Source organism: Suncus etruscus, chromosome 4, assembly GCF_024139225.1.
Source record: "Suncus etruscus isolate mSunEtr1 chromosome 4, mSunEtr1.pri.cur, whole genome shotgun sequence".
NCBI lineage: Eukaryota > Metazoa > Chordata > Mammalia > Eulipotyphla > Soricidae > Suncus > Suncus etruscus.
Genome location: NC_064851.1, coordinates 25,354,236 through 25,370,766, shown reverse-complemented (window position 1 = coordinate 25,370,766; position 16,531 = coordinate 25,354,236). Strand labels below are relative to the sequence as shown.

Here is a 16,531-nt window from a genome sequence, read left to right as displayed (position 1 = left end):
AAGTTTATTGAAATTTTGATTTGTTTTTCAAATATTAGCAACAGACTAGATTCCTGTGGTCACCACCCATTGAGAACAAATATTAAGTGCTCGCTTCGGCAGCACATATACTAAAATTGGAACGATACAGAGAAGATTAGCATGGCCCCTGCGCAAGGATGACACGCAAATTCGTGAAGCGTTCCATATTTAAAAAAAAAAAAAGAGAACAAATATTAATTACCTATTCACCATAGGCATTTTCCTAGACAAACATATACATGAGTGTTCCTGCCTGACTTTCACTGACAATTGAGTTTGGGCATTTGCTTTAATTGCCCCTCTCTTCATTCATATACTGAAACATACCCTACATGAATTTATGAAATTCATTGAAAAAGATTTGATGATTAACTTGGAGCTGGGTTAGAGAAGACATTTTCTTCTACCATATTCTTTCCTTCCTTCCTTCCTTCCTTCCTTCCTTCCTTCCTTCCTTCCTTCCTTCCTTCCTTCCTTCCTTCCTTCCTTCCTTCCTTCCTTCCTTCCTTCCTTCCTTCCTTCCTTCCTTCCTCCATTTTCTTTTTCTTTCTTTTCTTTCTTTCTTCTCTTTCTTTCTTCTCTTTCTTCTTTCTTCTCTTTCTCTCTTTCTATCTTCCTTTCTATCTTCCATCCTTTCTCTCTTCCTTCCTTTCTCCCTTCCTTCCTTCCTTCCTTTCTCCCTTCCTTCCTTCCTTCCTTTCTCCCTTCCTTCCTTCCTTCCTTCCTTCCTTCCTTCCTTCCTTCCTTCCTTCCTTCCTTCATTCCTTCCTTCTTTCCTTCTTTCTTTCTTTCTTTCTTTCTTTCTTTCTTTCTTTCTTTCTTTCTTTCTTTCTTTCTTTCTTTCTTTCTTTCTTTCTTTCTTTCTTTCTTTCTTTCTTTCTTTCTTTCTTTCTTTCTTTCTTTCTTTCTTTCTTTTTCTTTTTCCTTTTCTTAATTCCTTCCCAGATATATTATATATAATTCCTTTGAGCTATATTTCCATGTTGAACAGTTTACGATAAGTCCCTCTTAATAATACTTTCTATCATTTTAATATTATTTTTATATTTGATTTATTTAGTTTTAGTGATTTTTCATCTTATCATTATGCTCTTGTTATTGCTTGAACAATGCTTTCTATCAGAATAAATGGTATTTTCAATATGTATACATTAAATTATGTCGAAAAAACCTTCAATTATTTTATGTGTAAGTTATAGAAAAGTTAAATACAATTATAAGAGCAAGCTTATGTTAATATCAGAAATAATTTTAAACACAAAACATGTAGCTAGCATATTGTTCAATATAGTCAATTTTCTAAAGGGCAAAAATGATTGAAAATAAGTTCAGTATTTAAATTATTCAACATTTCTCATTTTTTCTAGTTATGTAAGTAATTTAGCTAATTACAGATACAATTGGAGAGAAGATATGTGGCCTTTAGTTTAATGTTAATTACCTTACTTATAGTTTCTAGTAATTAATTTTAAAGAATAGATTAAGTGGGTTGTTTTTAAACTCAAAGACATATTTGTGATATAAAAAGTTAAAATGTGATTTAAAATATGTTTATACTATATTATGCATTAATTGACGATGGTTAATAGCTATCTTTATACCTAATAAACACTTCTGGTTCTAATTTAAATATTGTGTCAGTCTAGTTTTATCATTTAAAAGCAACAATTTATTTGCAATTAGATGAAAATCTATCACATATGTTTTGCATGGATGATTAATTTTGTGCTATTAATAGGTCAAATGGCTTTAATTATAATAAAGATGCAGGAATATTTCTCCCTCCATGAGATTATTTGTTACAGAAATACACAGACTCAATAAAAAATTCAAAAAGATCCTTTTTGTATTTATTCACTTAAGAAACATATTGTGAATACCTTTTCATTGTAAATTTATACTGATTAATATTTATTTGAATGTAGAAATGAATGCAGGATTCACTACTCTTAATATTATCAAAATCCAGTAACGGAGAAAATAAAAAAAAATACCTAAAACATAATCAACACTCATAGAAATAGGAACAAGGGTATGGTGGAGATAAAGAAAATTCAAATGCTGAACCAGTTACAAAAATAAAAACAAGCTTTTGGAGAGAAGTAGCTCTTTCACCTAAGAAGCATTGTTATTAATTAGTACAGTCATCATGTCCACAGAAAATCTGGTGAAATCTATGGAGACCTCCACATTGGAATTATGCAGATATAATCCAAATGCAAGTTGTTCACAAAATTTATGTGATGCTCTAGTATGTATCTTTCTCACATACCAGCTAAATTATTCACAGACTGTCTCACTATTTTTATGCAAAAAGTTAATGGTCCAAATCTAAAACAAGAGGAAAGAACTGAAATAGAACTTGTGCAAATTAAATGTAAATTAAACTTTATCTCTGTTTAAAATTAATTTTCTTGATAGAGAAATTTAATAAGATATTTGCTTATAATGTATGTATGTATGTATGTATGTATGTATATGTACCCTGGTAATGTACACATGCCCTTTGATATTAGTTGAAATTATCTTTTTTCTTAGTTTGGAAATATTGCAAATACTGTTGCTGGTGCAAAAAAATAGGGACTCTTGTAGGGAATTTTATTTATGAGGGATGAATTATTTTTCCCATCTCTAGGTCTCTAGGGATTTCCAAGATTCTATAAATGAATTAATATGAACAAATAATGGTTTTAGTTTTGTCTCACAATCTTTCTCCTGTGCTTGGTTTGCACTCAATTTTATTTATTTTATTTTATTTTATTTTATTTTTGGATTTTGGGTCACACCCGGTGAAGCTCAGGTGTTATTCTTGGCGAAGCGTGCAGAAATCACTCTTGGCTTGGGGATGCTGTGGGATTGAACCAAAGTCCGTTCTGGGTTACCCGCATGCAAGGCAAACTCCCTACCACTACGCCAAAGTTTGCACTCAATTTTAAACGTGCTTTAAGGAGCCCCAAATCTGAGTTCTAGTGTAATTCTTGTATCTAGAAGACTTTTCCCTGGGAGAAATTGATTAGGTTTGAGCATTATAAAGCTAATCATGGAGATGTATATCCCAAATCAGTATCCATGGTTATTCAATCCCAAACTACTCTCCCCAGTAGGAAATTTAACAAAATGTCTTCTATTTCTTCTTTGTCTTCTATTTCATATCTTGAATGGTGATGCATGCACAACCCTACATGAAACTACAAATTCATTCTTAGGGTACAGTTCTTCAAGTACACCAAGTATAGACAAGGAGTCTCATCAAATAGTTCTAGTTTGAATGTCTATCTTTTATTTTCTTTGTTTTTTGGGCCACACCTAGTGACGCTCAGGGGTTGTTATTCCTGGCTCTGCGCTCATAAATTGCTCCTGGCTTGGCTTGGAGGACCGTATAGGACGCTGGAGATCGAACCCAGTTCTGTCAATCACGTGCAAGGCAAATACCCTGTGGCTGTGCTATCTCTCTGGCCCCAAACTTTCTACTTTTTACTCAATATTCAATAAGCGGCTTTGATTCAAGTACCAAGTAAATTGGAAAACGTCTTCGTAGTGGAAATCATTTTTTTTTTCATTTTTGGGGAGGGAGGAGAATCACACCCAGCAGCACTCAGGGGTTACTCCTGGCTCTCTCTCCGCCCAGAAATCGCTCCTGGCAGGCTTGGGAACCTCATGGGATGCCAAGATTCTAACCTAAACCTCCGAGATTCCAACCATAGTCCTTCTGCATGCAAGACAAATGCCCTACCTCCATGCTATCTCTCCAGTCCTCAGTTTTTTTTATCCTTATATCCTCTTCTTGATATACTTTTTACAAGGCAGTGATTCAAGACAACATCTCTGATAAAATCTGACAATTTTTTTGGTGGCAGGAGTTGTGCACTGGAAAACGGTATTGTCCATAGTATGACTGAAACTCAATCATGAAAAACTGTGTAACTGTTCGGGAAAAAAATCAAATGTATTATAACATTGGTGTATAAATACAGTATTGATTTTTTAAATCTGACAATATTCAGGACAGTAGACTAAAGTTCTCTCAGAATTCCTGGCAGAGATTTTTGTTGTGAATTTTTGCCAACTTAGGAAACAGTGAGTCACAATCTTCTGTATCAATGCAGCAGTCACGGATGTTGCCAAGCCTCACAGGTGCTCTGTCTGTACTTTCAAATATTCTATTCTTCCAAAGTAAGTTTTCCTTGGTGAAGAAAGTTTCCACGTTTTCAAGTATGTCAATGGTTACAGTAATTTTCAAAAGGGGTCTAGAAAATAGATAGTTTTTATATTAATCACAACTTCATAGCCAAAACAAAAACATTTTTCCATTTTAGATGTCAAAATAAATAACAGTTTATTGTGAGGATAGTCATAAATGATATTTAATTTAGTCTCAAACCAGAGTAGATCTAGATACCTTCCAACTCTCATAATATCATCATTTTCTCCCTAAAGTAAACATTTCTTAATTTGGTAGGAGCTGTCATGCAAATAATATTTTCTTATATTTGAAAAAATAATAGACCATATACAAATGCATCCTTTTTGCATAAATCTGTCTTATTATGATAGTAATGTGCATTTTTATGAGGCACAAATGTAGGACAATTCATCAAAATTATTTGTGTAAAGTTTTTGTTTCACAAATATCTTATATATTTAAATTTTTCCTGTGAATTTTTTACCTATGAGTTTGTTTTGGGCCACACCTGACACTCAGGGGTTACTCCTGGCTCTGTGCTCAGAAATTGTCCCTATATACTATATATTAAATTCTCCTATATACTGGGGCCGGAGCAGTGGCATTAGAGGTAAGGTGTCTGTCTTGCAAGTGCTAGCCTAGGACGGACCTCGGTTCGATCCCCCGGAGTCCCATATGGTTCCCCAAAGCCAGGAGCAATTTCTGAGTGCATAGCCAGGAGTAACCCCTGAATGTCAACGACTGTGCTCCCCCCCTAAAATTTTCCTATATACTAAAGTAGTCTCAAAGGCCAGATGTGATGCCCGGGTAGGTTATCACTCCGGTCTTCCTATGAAATTTAGTGATGTATAAGAGCTGGCTAGACTTAATATTTCTCTGCAATATTACATGCAATTATAATTATTTGGAAAATTAATTTTAAAAAGAACAGGTAATTTAATGAATGGAAACTTTTGATAATTTGAGGATTAAGAAAGAAAAGTCTAACATATTGATTTGAGAAATAAGGAGAGAAAGTTCCAACTTAATGGTAAAAGAACAAACTCCAGTAACTAACCAATAGCCAAGTAAGATTTCTCTTTTTTCTGTTTTTAAGGGAAAATACAGCTTCACTGAATAAATTTAGAATGCTCAGGTTTCTATTGTTAAGATCAGATGAAAAAAAAATCAATGATGTCTGATGATATGATTCCTCTGATTGGTCTTTCTGATTTCTAAAATGGCTTAATTATTTGGTTCAAAAATGATTTTGCTTTTAGGAGACTTAAGTTTTTTTCCTAAATGAAACTCCTCATACTACTTAATTGAAGAGACTAACATCTTCCAGAGTAAATATCTCAAGGGAGCACAAGATTGAGAGAAAAGGTCTTTGTTATTCAACAGAGAAGTCCTTGCGGAAACATACTATTGATAAAATATCTTTATCCATTTGTGGAATGAACAGTACAATTACTTGTATTAAAGAAAGATTTTTGCCAGAAAGATAGTATAGTGATTATAACACTTGTTAAACATGTAGCCATCCCCAGTTTTCTCTAGCATTGCATATAATCCCCTGAGTTCTCCCAGGAATATTCCTGAAAACAGAACTAGAAGGAACTCCTACACAGCAAGCAAACAACAAAAGCACAAGGCATAAATATATAGAGGTACAGGTTTTTCTTTTCTTCTTTCTTTCTTTCTTTCTTTCTTTCTTTCTTTCTTTCTTTCTTTCTTTCTTTCTTCTTTCTTTCTTTCTTTCTTTCTTTCTTTCTTTCTTTCTTTCTTTCTTCTTTCTTTCTTTCTTCTTTCTTTCTTTCTTCTCTCTCTCTTTCTTTCCTTTCTTTCTTTCTCTCTCTCTCTCTTTCTTCTTTCTTTCTTTCTTCTTTCTCTTCCTTTTTCTTTCTTTCTTTTTCTTTTTCTTTCTCTCTCTCTTTCCTTTCTCCTCTCTCTTCTTCTTCTTTCTTTCTTCTTTCTTTCTTCTTCTTTTCTTTCCTTTCTTCTTCTTCTTTCTTTCTTTCTTTCTTTCCTTTTTTCTTTTCCTTTCTATCTTTTCTTTTCTTTCTAGTCTTTCTTCTATTTCCTTTTTCTTTCTTTCTGCATTCTTTTTCTTTCCTCTCTTTCATTCTCTCTTTTCATTCTCTTTTTCTTCTTTCTTTCTTTCTTTCTTTCTTTCTTTCTTTCTTTCTTCTTTCTCTTCCTATTTTTTCTGTTCTTTCTTTCTTTTCTTCTCCTCTTCTTCTTATCTCTCTCTATTCTTCTTTCTTTCTATCTATTCTTACTTTTCCTTTCTTTCCTTCTTCTTTCTATTATTTTACTTTCTTTCCTCTTCTTACTTTCATTATTATCTTCTTTCTTCTTTCTTTCTTTCTCTTTCTTTCTCTTTCTTTCTTTTTTCTCTTCTCTTTTCTTTCTTCCTTTCTCTTTCTTTCTTTCATTTCTTTTCTTTCTTTCTTTCTTTCTTTCTTTCTTTCTTTCTATTCTTCTCTTTCTTTCTTTCATTCTTTTCTTTCTTTTCTTTCCTTCCTCTCTCTCTCTCTCTCTCTCTCTCTCTCTCTCTCTCTCTACTCTCTCTCTCTCTCTCTCTCTCTCTTCTCTCTCTGTCTCTCTGTCACACCCAGGGGTTACTCCTGGCTCTGCACTCAGAAATCACTCCTGGCAGTCTTGAGGAATCATTGGAAAGCCTAAGGATCAAACCCTGGTCAGCAGGGAAGAAAAAAAAAAAAAAGAAAAAATATATAGAGGTGCAAATTTATGACTCTTTCAGTGCTTGTTACCAGTATAATGTGTTCACATTACTAAAGTTTGCATTCTATGTGAAAAATAATATGTATCTAAATTAATGTATCTAAAAAAGCAATGTATCAACATTAATACAATTATTTCATTTTATCTGACTATTTACGTATCCACTATTCTTCACGATACAAACACACTATCCTATAGAAACAAACAAAAGATTTTTATTAGATATAAATAAAAAATAATAAATACTTAATTCCATATTAGCTAGCAACTGATACCTATCACTGTGGGCATTTAAGTTTCTGTTATGAAAGGTTTTGCAATTTGGATTTTAGCCTATTTTAGAGCACACTAAAATAAAATATTGAGAATCCATTTTTAGCTCTTGCAAATGCTAGTGCTTAGAATGCAAAGATGACAAAAAATAGACCTTATACCCCAAGTTTATATTTTATAAAGGAAAAAAAATCACATGTCCATATGCACAGTCTCTATGTAAGCCTTTAGCCTTTGCACAATGGTAGTGTCATTACTGTGGGGATACATTTTAGGCTAACAACTCTATTCTACTGTGCATTGCAATCAAATAAAAACCTGCACATAATCATCTTAACTCTAAAAATTTCCATGGTTAATTTGTCTTCTTTCAACGCAGGTAAAAATTTAGTTTACAATCAGTGAACCATGTTACCACCTGTGGTGGTATAAATTTGTATTTACAATTTTCCTGAGCCTTGAACAAATTTCCTCACATTTTTCCTTGATGACTTGGTTTATTTTTTATTTTTTATTCTCAGTTTAAATGTCAATTTTTCAGATAAAACATAATAGCCATTCTCTTGCTGTGGACCCCCAGATGCAGTTATATTATACTTTTTCAAAATAAAATATTTAATTTTTAATTCTCTTGTGTATTATTTGGTAATGTCATTATTTTATTTGTTTTTGTTTTTGGTTTTTGGGCCACATCCGGCAGTGTTTAGGCATTACTCTTGGCTCTGTGCTCAGAAATATCTCTTGGCAGGCTCAATGTACCATAATATATGCCGGGAATCAAACCCGGGTCCGTCCTGCTGGCCACGTGAAAAGCAAACACCCTATAACTGTGCTATTTCTCCAGACCCCCATGTCATTATTTGAGTGGATCATCAACTCAAGTTATTTAGGACAAGCGCTACTTGATACTTGAAGAAACTTGCTAAAGAATTTCTCTCTCTCTCTCTCTCTCTCTCTCTCTCTCTCTCTCTCTCTCTCTTGTAAGCATCATTACTTGATTGAATTTTTTTAAATGTCTGAAAATCTTTTGTATAAAGTAAAGAATAACTTTCAAAATATGTCTTCAATTTAAATGTGATAGATTAACCATTAGAGTTTATGGGAAAGGCTAGTTAAACGTTTTTAAATGAAAGCAATTTCCCAAAACAGCATTGTTATTTTCACTTCTAACAGTCATATGAAGTCAAAGATTACTATTACATTTTTAGGAGTCTGGGATATTTCACTAGCTAATTCTGCCTACATTGCAAGCATGAAGCTATGAGTTAGATACCTGTTTCCATTTATTTGTACAACACTGTATTGACAGTTATATTTTAGAATCAAAACTGAAGATACTGAAAGGAGTGCATGCAAATACCGTGATTTAATTGAATGCAATAGAGAATGCTGTAGCCAAATGTAAAATCACCTTATCCCCAGCCATCACAGTAACAAGAAAACACAAACAACAGATGTGAATATCAGTTATAACACTAACAACGGAACCAAGGAAAGAAAAGAAAATAAATTAAGGAAGGAAGGAAGGAAGGAAGGAAGGAAGGAAGGAAGGAAGGAAGGAAAGAAGGAAGGAAGGAAGGAGGAAGAAAGGAAGGAAGGAAGGAAGGAAGAAAGAAAAAAGAAAGAAAGAAAGAAAGGAAGGAAGGAAGGAAGGAAGGAAGAGAAAGAAAGAAAGAAAGAAAAAGAGGAAAGAAAAAGAAAGAAAAAAGGAAGGAAGGAAGAGAAAGAAAGAAAGAAGAAAGAAAGGAAGAAAGAGAAAGAAAGAAGAAAGAGAAAGAAAGTAGAAAGAGAAAGAAAGAAAGAAAGAAAGAAAGAAAGAAAGAAAGAAAGAAAGAAAGAAAGAAAGAAAGAAAGAAAGAAAGAAAGAAAGAAAGAAGAAAGAAAGATCTATGAGAAGTTCTCAAGAATATAAAGACTAGTTTTTGAAAACGTGGAGAAGGACTTGGAATAAGATAGGGAAGGCTGTATGCAGACAGATAAAACAATAGTGGTTAAGGAAATTATAAGGAAAAGGTTTTGGGGGGAATTTTCATAAGTTTCATATCATATTATCAAGTGGAGGAACAGGATGAGCAGATTTTTTTATTTTTTCAGAGTAAAGAGTATTTCATACATCATGTTTTACATTTTATATGCAGGATATTTCTGCATTAATAGAGAAATGAAGACTTACTAATGACCTATTGATCTCAATACAATTTTTTTCAATATTATTGAGTACTGTGAGTGGTGAGTTCAGTTAGAAATCTAAGGACTATTCTATCAAGACAATGGTAGTCGCTGAGAGAACAGGCGGGGGATGGGGGACAGGGAAATGGGGAGCACTGGTGGTGGGAAGGTTGCACTGTTGAAGGATGGTTGTACTTTTTATGACTGAAACCCAACTACAAACTTATTTGTAATCTTGGTGCTTAAATAAAAATGTTATTTAAAAAATCCTCAGTTATAGAGATTTATACATTTAAAATCCACTACCAGCTTCCAACATAGATTCCATTTTCCTCCAATAAATGCCCCAAAGACTCTCCAAACCTTGCTAAACTCAGTTCTGAAAACCAGTTTTTAGGTTCTGTTGCCTTTGGTGTTTTGTTTTGTTTTGTTTTGTTTTGTTTTGTTTTGTTTTGTTTGATAAGTGACCATAGTTTTTTCCAAAAATAGGAGACCATTTCATAGTCCCATCAGACACGAATTAAGTTTCTTTACCTCCACATCATGCCAACACTGCTTTTTTTTTTACCCTTTGTGATGGTGTACAATACGTTGTTGTATTTATTTGCATGTATGATAAGTGATTTAAAGCATTTTTATAGGTCTTTTAGAAATTTTATGTCTTTTTTGAGGAAGTTTCTGTTGAGCTCATTCTCCCATGCTTTGATACAGTTATTTGTTTGTTTGTTTGTTTTTCTTTCTTACATTTATCAGTGATTTATCATTCCAGGAACCATATTATATAACTACAATACTTTAACCTGCAATGTATATTTTGTTTTATATTGTGGATCTTCTGACTATGTATTTAAGGTTACTATTTTGTGCATTGCATTTTTTTAGCAAATGTTTTCATTTTGAATTAGCATTTCACTATTATAAAGACTATCAGATGTTAACAGTTTTTATTCTGATAAATTAAGCTTACCACATATAGAATTCTGTAAATGATCTGAGAAAAATATTTAAGTTCATCATCAAAAAAAGAATTATATATTATTCCTTTCATGTTCTTTTTCCTTTAATGGTTAAAAGTTTTATAAAAATAAAGATTTTTTTTTTCATTTACTGCTTACTAACTTGGATGATGTATCTGCTTTAATGTACTCCAAAATAGATGTGTCTTACTTCTGGTTATTTATAGGGCTATAATCTGAAATAATTTATTTTAGATTTGAAATATTTGAGGTACTCTTTTGAACTAAATAATTGTATTGTCATTCCATCAAAAATATTCCTCGTTTGCCTTACAGGCTGCTGGCCCAAGACAAACCTGGGTTAGAATCCAGGCATCCCATATGGTCCTCCATGCCAGGAGTGTTTTCTGAGTGCATAGCCAGAAGTGAGCCCTGAGCATCACCAGGGGTTCCCCCCCCCAAAAAAAAAATCCCCTTCTGCTTATTATTGATTGCTGCTGCACAGGTATCCTTAAAAATAAAAGTTAAAATTATAAACTAATGCATTATCATTTCTCACTCCTTTATTATTTACTCTCTACTTTTCTCAATGGAGCTTCATAAAATTTGCATTTTAGTATTTCATACTTTACATAAAATTTATTTATTTCAAATTTCAATACACATTATATCTCAAATGTGATCTTTTGCCAAATTATAATAAACCAATATTCAGCTAGATCTTTGTAGTAGTCTTAGAAGTATGAAAGGAAATTTTTTTGTAAATTACCTATTTTGAAATAAGAAAGGTTTAGTTTTTGTTATTGTTCCTCTTTTAAGTGACATTTAATTTGTCTGTCTGCTGTGGTGTTTTAGGCCATTATAGTAGCCCCTGTGCTTTTTCTTTCTTCTCAAGTGTCTTATTTCACATACGAATAGGTTTCATTTATTTAGAAAAGAATTCACATATTCTGATTAATTCATATTTTATTTTAAGCCAGCAAAATATATCAAGCTTCAAAATTTCAATTAAAAACAGTACCTTAAAACATTTGTGGACTTGGTGATGGGAAGGTTGCATGGTAAAGGAGGGATGTTCTTCTTCTTATAACTGAAACCCAACTACAATTATGTTTGTAATCACGGTGTTTAAATAAAAACATTAAAAACCAAACATTTGTGGATAGATTTGTTAAAAGTTATGCACATTTATTTCTGATAGTTTATCTGTTTTCTATAGAGTCTTCTGTTTTTGCTTATTAAATTTGGATCTGTTCTGGTAAATAAAGAAATTTATAGAATGTAGTAAATTTGGAAACCCTATAAGTAGAGACGAATACGAAACTATATGATGTATTAATAACTTTTTTGCATACATTAATGTATCTATTTTTGCTAGGATGTTTACTAATATACTTTGTCATTAGAAAAGTTTTGAAATGTTTTCTTGCACCAATTATAAAAAAATAAATCCTGGAGAATTCTAGTACAGTTGCTTTGTCATTATTAAATTTAAATTATTATTAAATTTATAATTTTGTTAATAAAATATGAATAAGATAGTAAACATATAAAAATAAGGAGACAGTTTTACCTTCTGGTGTTAGTGCCACAAAATTATGTCAGCTTTTTATTGCCAAATACAATGTTTGTTTTCAATTTTATATTCAATTAGATTATTTTTTCTGAGTTAAATTGATCTTTTATATTTCTTCTGAAGTCAATTTTAAAATTATTTGTGAAAAGTCTCCAAAGAAGCTGAAGACTTCAACTTTAAAACTCAACATTATATGTAGTTTAAAGCATTTATTGATAATGTTCTTGGTGGTGATCCGTCGAGCAGAAAACAAATACAAATGCTTATTATCTTAACCAGAGGAAATTTTATAAAAAAAATTTAATAAGAGCATTGGGAAGACCAGTTATTAAAAGAGGGATCATGAGATAATCTAGATATTTCTAATTTCCTGGAAGAGTGTGGGGAGGGTAGATGTGTATGAAGAGAATCCAGAGTGAACTTGGAACAGCAGTATTCACCTGTGGATAGGCATTAGTGGAGGGAGTGTTATGGAATAAGCCATATTGGGCAAAGTAGCGTACAGGATAGCTGATACTTGAATTCTTGCTAAATAAAAGAGCAATGGTTGCTAAGTGAAATTCTACTTAGTACAGCTCAAAACAACTTTTATTCCCACTCCTACTATCCATGTTTGAAATACCTATAAGTAGAAGATTTAAAGTGATTCTCCAGAAGACAGATCCTTGGAATTTTCTGAACAGTCTAAGGTGAAAAAGTGACCTCGTAACATTTATTCAAAGATGATGTGTACATTAGGACATCTTCCTACTAAGAATGTTCCTACATTCAGAGTTGATGGGGAAGAATACATTGTTGAGAGATACAGATTGATTATTTTTTGTTTGTTCTTTTATTCACCAGCTTTGGCTATGTTTGGAAGATGCTCAAACGAATATTTAATATAGTATTTTCCTCAGTGGCTGAACAAAGAATATTAAACCATAGTTGTATAAGATAAAGAGTTCTAGCTTAATTCTTTTTACTCATATTTTTGTGGTTCATTGTGACACAAGAGAAAATTTTTAAGGTTAAAAATATCTGAGATTTTACCAGACTGGTTTTCTAGCATGTTCTACAAATAGTCTCTTTCACACTTTACTCTTCATGAGTAAAAGGGCATTTATTTATATTCAGTAGGACCAACACTAGTAATTATGTATGTGGGAATGAACTTTGTGGTTGAATAATTTGTATCATAATAAGAAATGCAGTTTGTTTCATTAATCTTCCTCTTTGAAGATACATTGAATTTTCTCTCTCCAAAGATACAAAGCCATTTAGCAAATTCACAAAATTTATATTTAGTAGTATCAATCAATATATCCATTCCCTATTGCAGATTAATATAATCATAGAATAAGAACATAGTTGATGCATTCCAAGTAAAAGATTCTTATTCCTACATTGAAAATATCAGAAATTCTAGAAATCTCTTTACATTATTACATGACCTTTCCTCTTGTTAAGAGATGAGAATTCTCTTGTATCTTTGAGTTTCAAATCCCCATGTTAAGCAGGAATGCTTTGTATTAAATGTGAAAAAAAAAATTTTTTTTTTTTTTTTTTTTGGTTTTTGGGTCACACCCGGCGGTGCTCAGGGGTTACTCCTGGCTGTCAGCTCAGAAATAGCTCCTGGCAGGCACGGGGGACCATATGGGACACCGGGATTCAAACCAACCACCTTTAGTTCTGGATCGGCTGCTTGCAAGGCAAACGCCGCTGTACTATCTCTTCAGGCCCATGTGAAAATTATTTGTTTTTAATGATGAGAAGGGTCTGCAGCACACCAGAAAGCATTACTTCTGAATGGCTTACTCTATAACTGTGCTTTGAATTCACTCCAGAAGATGCTAAAAAGACAGTAGTTCCAGAGCTTGAAATAGGATCAGGTGCATGGAAAACAGTCCTCTTACTATCTGTATTACCTCTGTTGTCTAATATGAAATAAAAAAAATATACCTCACATATCTAAGAGTATTTTACAAGAAATAAAAATCTTTGCCCTAATATAAGCAATATAAACTATTTTATAACTAAAGTAGAAAATTGTTTGGGTCAGTGTATCTTAATGTAGATTACTAAAATATTAACATCTACTTTGAAACATGTATTTTATTATGTATCATTTTTAATATGTATCTACTTTCAAATATGGTAATAATTCAAGATTTAAAAAAACATCATTTTTAATGTCACTTTAAGAGACAGGAAATAAGAAAATATTGGTTAGACATAATGCAAATTTCCCAGTAAATTCTAAATATTTGCAGTCAAGTGATTTTTAGGTTTATTTTATAAATATCTGAAATAAAAAATATACACAAAGGAAATATAATGAGGGTTAATTAGAATTTGTCTTTATAAACAGTTATCAAAAATCAATGGAGTTTTAAACTTATGTTTTTGTCATCTTAAAATTATCTTACTCATAATTTAACTTTCAGATTAAATGCGTGCTTCTTTATATCGAAATTTATTCACAGGCAAATGAAGACCAATTTTTAAAATGTTTCAGTTAGAACTTTAAAGTAACATTGGTTCCTTGAAGCCTATTGATATATGGATGAGCCTGCACTGAAATCAGTTTATTAGCTTGATGGCCAGAGAAAGATAAACTGATTAAATTGAGTCGATCTTAACTTATAGTGTTTAATGGAGAGAAGAATGTTGAAGATTATGAAAGTGATATCCTGGAAATAGATGCAAGATATAATTTGAATTAGGTTTAGCATTCAAGTGAATATAAGGGGCTATTTTTTACTACTTCAATATTAATTTTCTTTTATGTTCATCATAAACTCATGAACTTAGTCACATATTTCATAAAAAGAAACTGTAGATCATTATTTGATGCATGATATATATACAGATATGTGCTTGCATGCACACACACAATTCCTTTTCTTTCAATGAAGTTCAGAGTTGATGAACTTGTTCCCTGATTTTTTTTGTCAGTGCTCTTCTACACTTGCCAATTTGACTGCCTCAGGTTAGCAGTTAGCAGGCTGGCAAGTTCATCATAATCAGCATCTATTCCATTTTCATTTCCATTTATACTCAAGGTCTATTGTTGCCAATTCATTCAAGAAGGTGTTTTTATTTAAGTGGTGCTTAAGTGCAGGCTTCTGTGCACTGTGAATGCAGTCTTCACAGAAAAAGATTCTGTAGAATGGTCCATTCTATGTGATTCGGGGCTATTGTGATGCTCTTGTCTATTGCAGAATCGTCTTGAGTTTTTTTTTTTTTTTCTTCTAATGTAATACTGTTTAACTGCCTTGTATTATACTCAGCACTTTTTGGAACCACATACAGGATTCAGGGAAAACTTTAGCAAAGCTTGTTCCATTCAGAAATTTTTCATCTCTTTTTTGACTTGAGAGTTATAATTTATAATGATAACCTATAGAGTGCAAATAGTTACATTCAGAACTATGTGGCATAAGTATTTAATTTATCTGACAATAATTTATTGATGATTTCTTATATTTCTTAATATTGTGTTAGTATCACTTGCACAGAACTAGTAACTCCCTAATATATGTATTTTTACCATCTATATGTATCAATTATTGATTTTCTTTATCTCAGGATATATAGGAATACATTTCTGAGTTAAATATCCACAGCAGAATTTTATCTCATTGGAAACCATAATGCATAAAATATCAATGATTAGCAGTGTAGTTGTACAAAGTTTTATACCTTTCTGATCAACAATTAAGTCCTTGTTTCTGTGACTTTGATTATTTTTCTGTATTCTTGTCATACTATTTGTGTTTTTACTTAACAAGAAGAAAGTTCTTGGGAAGATATTTCTTGTTATCATGTTCATTAATATTAGCAGGTTGTATAATTTGCTATTATGATGTATAACTTTCAGTCATTGTGCATAAAATTTCAAATCCTTTGTGTCTTCTTGGTCACAATATTGAGCTGGGACCTAGAAACAAAGAATTCCATTTTTTTCCTTCAGAGAATATTCAGAGAATTCGTATTCTTCTTAGATTCAGAGAATCATTACAAGCAAAATAAATTAGAAGCTTGGAGAAATGTAATTCATTTTTATACCTTTTGTAAGAGTCTATCTCTGAAATCTTGCTTCTGTCCTTTGGCTTCCTTTCCCATTGTGAGAGTGAGCTAGTGTCTAGACTACAGCAATAGGCTCTCCACATCATCCATTAATCCATTCTTTATCTTGTTTATATAGTGTTCTCTTTAAAACGCAGAAATGTCTAAGTCACGTTACTGTCCAGAAACCTTAATAGCTTTGCTGTGTTTCCAACAAAGAAGCTATCCTTCTTAGCATTAGAATCACAGCCCTAAACTTCAATCACTGTTATCATCTGCTCTCCTGACATATTCTGAACTATAATCGCATTGCATAATTCGCTGTTCTCTGAAGTGTTCACAATCAAGTCTATCTCAGTGCCTGTCCTCATTCTTTTGTTGTGCCTCCAATAACCATTTCCTACATTGTTCTCTGATTCGACATTATTAAATCTTGAAAATATAGATCAAATTATATTGCTTTTATTGTCTGGGAAAATTTTTTTTTCCAAATTGGAAATTTGCACCTTATATGGCTTTTAATCATAGTAGAGGATTCTTCATAATATGATATGTCATTATTAAATAATAGTAGTC

The 16,531-nt window shown here is 32.0% G+C and overlaps 1 protein-coding gene and 1 non-coding gene across 2 annotated transcripts in view; both read left to right on the top strand.

Annotated features, from left to right (window-relative positions):
* NEGR1 (neuronal growth regulator 1) overlaps positions 1-16,531 on the top strand; it is a 919,240-nt gene that overhangs the window by 225,411 nt on the left and 677,298 nt on the right. The gene's annotated exons all lie outside the window — the stretch shown is intronic.
* Positions 87-193, top strand: LOC126008285 (U6 spliceosomal RNA). The gene has a single exon (XR_007495623.1). It is a non-coding gene; the product is annotated as a U6 spliceosomal RNA (small nuclear RNA).